Here is a 7770-nt window from a genome sequence, read left to right on the forward strand (position 1 = left end):
ATTTACTTTGTTTAACAAAAATTATTTACTTTGTGTAAAAAATTTATTTATTTTGTGTTTTATTTACTTTGCTAGGTAGTCGTTGTAGGATCGACTACTTACGACTAGCTAGCGCGGATGCGCGACTGCGCGTGTGCGCGCACCGGGACCACTGTTCGCTAGTAGTACCGCGATATTTTCCTATGAGCATTAAAGAATTCAAACATTAGTTTTAGGGATAATTCCTGTTATATCAACAACTAATGAAAGTATTTGTAGTGTGACTGAAAAATTTTAACAGCAAACATTGATATAATAATTGCACTGGACTTGGTGTTTTCGCAAATAAATGAATAAATAAAATGATTGTATAAACTGTATATATCATAGTTTGGTTTTATGTAGCTAGAAAGCACTGCTCGTTTCTTAATTCACCTTTCCTGATATCAGAAAACCGTTGAGATCATTACAAGAAAAGTCATTCCGTAAAAATTGATAGAAATATATGCTTCTATAAATTTGTTAGCTCAAGTATGACTTGTTGGTTGCTCAGAGAGAAATATATATTCAGATAATCCTGTAGTAATGGTAGGATCTCAAGTCGTATTTTATGTCAATTTTTGAAAAGGAAAAGAATTATACGGCATGTACATTGATCGATCTACTCTAAGATGAAACCAATAAATTTTATCTTCGTTTTGCTCATCCATATATCTTGAAATTTCGGCCCGTAAATGCAGCTTTTCAAGCTTCTAATTCCAACCACAGTAAACTATTTGATTGCTATAAGAATTTAAGAATCATTATGCCACAATAGTTGTCTAGAGATTTCCAGCAAGCAAAAGATTCTGGCTCGTACATCTTGAGAATAGACCTTCAAAAATGACTTTCATGTAAGGTCTGATATGAAATGTTTTTCCTGTGATAAGGTCAGATCGGATACTATTCTCCAAGTACGTGCGCTACCGGAAGAAGACAAACCAAAGAAAGGAGGAATGACTTGAAGTTCAATTACCATTTTCTCCATTCATAAAATAAATCAGCTCATAAGATAACATATTTTACTATTTAACAGTTATTGTGTAGGTAATTCCAGATCCCTGCCACGGTGAGCAAACAGCGGTTCTGTTAAGGTAAGTTAATTTTTAAAAACGGCAGGTATGAGATACACGAAATAGTTCTAAAGTTCGCAGATTCCATCCATCAACACAGGACAAAGGGTTCCTTAGTTAATCATGGACTGTTTGGAAGCACACACCATTTCCCAGTGATTGCAGGTTGCGAGCATATGACTACAGTGTCAGCAAAGCGAAAATGTTCAATGGCGCATAAATGAAAATAGAATAGAGTTGAAATGGCACCATATGACAGCAATATTCTCAAACTGGGGGGAAAACGGCACAATTGAGCTCATATCAGATACCGTAACGTATTTTATACAGTAATTTATAATGTCTTTTTTCACAATGAGAATTATTTAACGACTAGAATCACTTAAAAATCACTTTAAAATCGTTTAGGTTGTTCTGTTAGGTCGATAGACTTGAAAACATCAAACTTTTTGAATTTCACTTTATCGGTATTCCATTAGCATTCTTAGATGTTTTAGAGTGAAACTGCCGAAACAAAAAAAGTAAACGGTGTATAGGCGTTTATAGGCGTAGGAGTAGCTGTGTGGTAAGTAGCTTGCATACCAACCACATGGTTCCGGGTTCACTCCCACTGCGTGGCACCTTGGGCAAGTGTCTTCTACTATAGCCTCGAGCCGACCAAAGCCGTGTGAGTGGATTTAGTAGACGGAAACTGAAAGAAGCCCGTCGTATATATATATATATGTGTGTGTGTGTGTGTGTGTGTATGTTTATATGTCTGTGTTTGTCCCCCCACCATCGCTTGACAACCGATGCTGGTGTGTTTACGTCCCCGTAACTTAACGGTTCGGCGAAAGAGACCGATAGAATAAGTACTAGGCTTACAAAAGAATAAGTCCTGGGGTCGATTTGCTCGACTAAAAGGCGGTGCTCCAGTATGGCCACAGTCAAATGACTGAAACAAGTAAAAGAGTAAAAGGGGGTGTGTTAATATAAACAGTGTCGTTTGTGTGATATTTTTGGCTATTTGGCATGACTCTAATAGATCTATGCAACAAAGTAAAATTTAAGCCAGAGATCAGTGGTGTCCAATACAGAAACTCTTACGTGACAACAGGAAAATATACAAAATGAAGCCAAAGAAGTGGTGTCAGTTTCCGAGACGGAAATGAAACTCTCTAATAAATGTAGAAACAGGAACCAAAAGAAAAAAGTGCTTGAGGATACAAACGTGGCGGAAATGATTTACATAGCTGATATTCCAAACTGACAGCTGATTCTACAGAAATTTTGTTTTATGTTTGAGTGATACGGTGTATAAAACTGTACAATTTAGTGCTGTTTGGCAGAACATTTTGATTTCTTGAGGGAATATTCCATTACATCTGAAGGCATGTTACAAGAAAGAATAGCTAGAAGGTTAACAGTGCATCAATATCGGAAATGCAACTGGTATATAATATTTATCGTTGGTACATAAAGCAAATTTTAGTAAACCAAGATACCTTTAGAATTTCTAAATTTATTAACCCCCTACAGACTTTGCGAGATACTTCTGAATGTCTGAGTTGTCTTGAGAATATTGTTGATACATACGGCTATAGTAGCATCAACCAAAATATCTTTTAGCAAACTCAAACACATGGAAAACATTTTAAAGCCTACCATGCCCCCAAATCGATTTGTTAATTTAGCGCAAGACTAAGTACTGAATTAAATATTGCCAGAAAATTGGATTTTGAAAGTATTACTAGAAATTGGGCAGATTAGAAGAAAGAAAAAAAGCGAAAGAAGAAAAGAAAGAAAAATTACATTGTTCATATTTCGTCCTGACCATGTTTTCTGACAGGAAAAACTACAACTTTCAAAATTTGGTATCCAATTTTCTTAAAGGAAAAAGACACAACTAAGAAATGAAGGTCCACCGAAAGATTAAAATGAAATCTTTTATGGCTTACGATTCTGAACTACGGTGATCTCATAAGCAAGAAAAAGAAAAAAAAAAACTTTAAAAAAAAATTAGCTTTCTTATTTAAGGCCAGAAAATTCTTAAGTAGCTAACAATTACTATTCCTCTGCAATGTTGAAATGAAATTCATTATGGAATACTGCTCCTACATTTTGGAACCGTACCGTTGCTGCACTCATGGATATCCAAGACTTCATCCAAAGACCGCTCGGCAGCCTAAGCTGTTTCAATTTTAATTTTCTTTACACCCGATTAAATAAGTTTTTATATACAGAATTAATTATTTTACTGTATGGCGTATTTCACAATTATTGCCGTATATTTTTTGTTGGACATAATCACTGGACAAAGTCTTAAATGCAAATTTCTTAACTGAACACTTGCACCTATGTGTGTGTGTGTCTCTCTCTCTCTCTCTCTCTCTCTCTCCATCTCTCTCTCTCTCTCTCTCTCCATCTCTCTATCTCTCTCTCTCTCTCTTCTCTCTCTCTCTCTCTTCATCTTTCTCTCTCTCCTCTCTCTCTCTCTCTCTCTCTATATATATATATATATATATATATATATATATATATATATATTCTTTTATTCTCTTTATTTGTTTCAGTCATTTGATTGCGGCCATGCTGGAGCACCGCCTTTAGTCGAGCAAATCGACCCCAGGACTTATTCTTTGTAAGCCTAGTACTTATTCTATCGGTCTCTTTTGCCGAATCGCTAAGATACGGTGACGTAAACATACCAGCATTGGCTGTTAAGCGATGGTGGCGGGGGGAGGGGACAAACACAGATACACAAACATATACATTCACACACACACACATGACAAGCTTCTTTCAGTTTCCGTCTGCCACATCCACTCACAGGGTTTTGGTGGGCCCGAAGTTATAGCAGAAGAAACTTGCCCAAGGTGCACGCAGTGTGACTGAACCCGGAATCATGTGGCCGGTAAGCAAGCTACTTACCACACAGCCACTCAAGTTCATATATATATATATATATATATATATAATATAATATAACAAAATAATAAATAAAACATATAAAACATATGCATATATACATACATATATGTACGTACCAACCTCTACATGTATATATACATGCATATATGGGTACAGGACACCAAAAAAACGTCGAACACAATGAGAAACGAAAACATAAAAACAAAACCATGGAAACGGACTTTTTTCAAACAACGAAAAAACAGAGTACAAGACATACAACACAAGGAACATTCCCCTTCTTCAGCTGCCCCTGCTTCGTCTACTCCGTGTATAGTCGTAAGACACCCGTTGTTTTTTCCTGTTTATACCATTATTGTTTTTTGTATTTATATTCGTGTGGCATCGTCCGTTTTTCTGTCCTTGTTTCGTATACATTCGATCCTTTTTCCAAGAAATCTAATGCTCGTAGCTTAGTTTTCCTTGGGGCTGGCCGGATCGGAGCGATCTCAAGATTAATCAGCCGAAATTGCGAGGATGATCCGGTTCTTGACTGAAGATTGAAGGCTTCGAATGTCCCGTCCGTGTTTTTTGTATCGTCTTCTAAATGTTTTACGTTCTTGTTCCAGTTTTTATTTTTCTACATATAATAATAATAATATAATAATAATAATAATAATAATAATAATAATAATAATATATATATATATATATTTACGGTTGAATGCAAGTTCGTCCTTTCATTGGAGTAATTTCCAAAGATTTCAAACGATGTTTCTTCATACTTTACTTTTGAATTTACTACTGTAAATTAGTGTAGATATGAAGACATATATAGAAATATTAAGTATATGATTTAACTTATTAAACACAATTCAACAAATTCATTCATATTTATGTAAATGGAGGAGATTTAGATGTTAAAATGGATTATAGTTTCTACTACTCATGTTGTAATGCAATTTGTTTCGTACACGAAGACGGAGATAAGATTAGAAAATTTGACTTGTCAGAAAGCACTCATCGGTAGCTTAGATAAAAACTAAAAGGGCGTTAAGATTACAGAAGTTATGGTGTTATTAATCGTTTTGTAATGAGTTCTTGTCCTTGGAGTCATGTCTATAATAAACAAGAAATTGCTGAACTGTGTTTAATAAATTAAATCATATACTTGTGATATATATATATATATATATATATAACTAATGTAGGATAAAATTTTTTTCGGGAAAAAATTTTTATCAATGGCCAGCATATCAAAAGATACCTTTAAAGGTCAAATTTATAAATAATTTACAAAATAAGGGCAAAAGAAAAATTCTAATGCCAAATATGCCGAAAAAAAGACAAAATTGTCAATAACCATCATAATTATGATGGTTATTGACAATTTTGTCTTTTTTTCGGCATATTATGCATTAGAATTTTTCTTTTGCCCTTATTTTGTAAATTATATATATATATATATATATATATATATATATATATATATATAGAAAGGGGTTTGTATGATTGTGTACAGAGGGATATATAGTATTCAAAGGAATTCCAACTCTGTCTGTTTTTTATGTTTTATTTATATTCTTTATAATATTAATGTAGAATGTAGAATATATAGTATAAATAGTATATATAGTAAAATGAAATGCAGTATTGATTGTCTTATTGAATAGATGAAATATTGAATATAAAATATTAAATATTTAGGGACTAGTATACTTTCTTGCATTAAAGCAGCCTTCAAGGTCCCAGGTTGTGACATGAGTATATATATATATATATATATATATATATATATATATATATATATATAAATACATACAAATATATATATATATATATAAATACATACATATATATATATATATTATATATATATAATATATATATATATATATAAATACATACATATATATATATATTATATATATATATATATATATATATATATATATATATATATGTATATATAATATATATATGTATATTATATATATATAATATATATATATATATATATATATATATATGTATATATATATATATGTATATATATATATATATGTATATATATATATATATAAGGTCCCCTTCGATCGCAAATGACTGCGGGATTGCACCGTGAAAGTTCCCCTGCGAGGCACACCAGTCTCCTCTCTCCATGTCATAGATGTTGTCCAAGCAAGGCAAAGCAAAGACCGATAGAACTTGGAATAAGTGACGTCGCAACTGATTTATAAAGCTGAGTGAACTGGAGCAACGTGAAATATAGCGTCTTGCTCAAGAACACATCACGCAGTTCAGTCAGGGAATCGAACTCACAACCTCACGATTGCAAGTCCGAGGCTTTAACCACTAGGCCACGTGCCTTCATTATATTTTTGTGTATATTTTATGAGTGCGTATGTTTGTGCATATCCGTGCATGTGTGTGTGAAAGAGAAAGAGAGGGGGAGGAGTGAGCGAGAGATAGAGAGAGGGGGAGGGGGGACGAAGGCATGAAGTAAAATAGGGGATGGAACCATCAAACGCCAATTGTTTCCAAAGTGTGATGATAACGGTATATGTGGTTTTCCAGAATCTTTTACCGGATATCGAACTGATGATAAACTTCGAAAGAAGGTTAACGCCTCAAGTGGAAGCATTTGCTTTCCAAAGATGCACCTCGATGATGCACCTCGATGATGGACACAGTGCCACAATTCGACAGGCGATCGTACAGAGACAAAACATACACGGCTAGCGGACTCTCGATCATCTTCCCTGAAAAATTGCATCTCCAGGGATAAGCTCACGCAGGGTAGCAATGAACATACACTAGCCAGTCGTTCTATAAATAATGGGGACATGTGTTTAAAAGTTTGTGGTGTATCACATACACAGGCGTAGCTAGGAGGTGGTAGGGCGGTTCGCTCCGGGTGGCATTTTTGGGTCTGCTGTAGGCAATATGTTTTTTTTGTGGGGAGGTTCGGGAAGCGGCAAACACTCTAGCTACGCTAGTGATCACATAGCATGAAATAAAACGGAGCGGGTTTACATCGGTAGCACGTTCCCACACTGCACATCTTTATATATAAAAGTGAAGTTGTGTGAGTGTCTGTCTCCTACGATTTAGATTCCTAACTACTCCCACATTTTGCGGTGCAGTTTAACCAAAACCGGGTATCTTATAGTGGTGATTCATAGCGAGCCCTTCTGGGTATTAGCGCGCATCTACGATGAGTCTACGATTAAAAAAAAAATTTACCATCATTTCTTTCCATTTTAATGCATTTTTTTCGCTATTATATAAGGGAAGTAACTCTCTAAAAATGTCTACGATGAGTCAACGATTTAAAAAAAATTTATCAATTTGTTTTCCATTTTTAATGCATTTTTTTGCTATTTTTGGCTATAACTATCTAAAAATGCTTATATAGTTATTTCCCTTACAAACCCGAGCAACGCCGGGCGATACTGCTAGTCTGTGTATAAATCACATTCATAGGATTACCCTCTCTTTAAAAGAAACATCTGGAGAGGTGTCGTAACCAAGACAGTATGATCACCATCGGGGATTGTAAAAAATTAATTGATGAACATTTAATGGCAATACATCTGTCCAATTAATTAATTGGAGTCGTACTGCCGATTAAGTAACTGATTGCTGTCATCAATTAATACAATTAATTGCAGTTAATTGCAACATTGTCGGCGAAAGTTTTTCAAATGGCTCATACTTCATTCGACGTTCAATTGGCAAAAACAGCGTTCTATCATCATTTGAAGAATTGTGCTGACGCTTTGTTTTG

Source organism: Octopus sinensis, linkage group LG4 (genome assembly GCF_006345805.1).
Source record: "Octopus sinensis linkage group LG4, ASM634580v1, whole genome shotgun sequence".
Taxonomy (NCBI): Eukaryota; Metazoa; Mollusca; class Cephalopoda; order Octopoda; family Octopodidae; genus Octopus; species Octopus sinensis.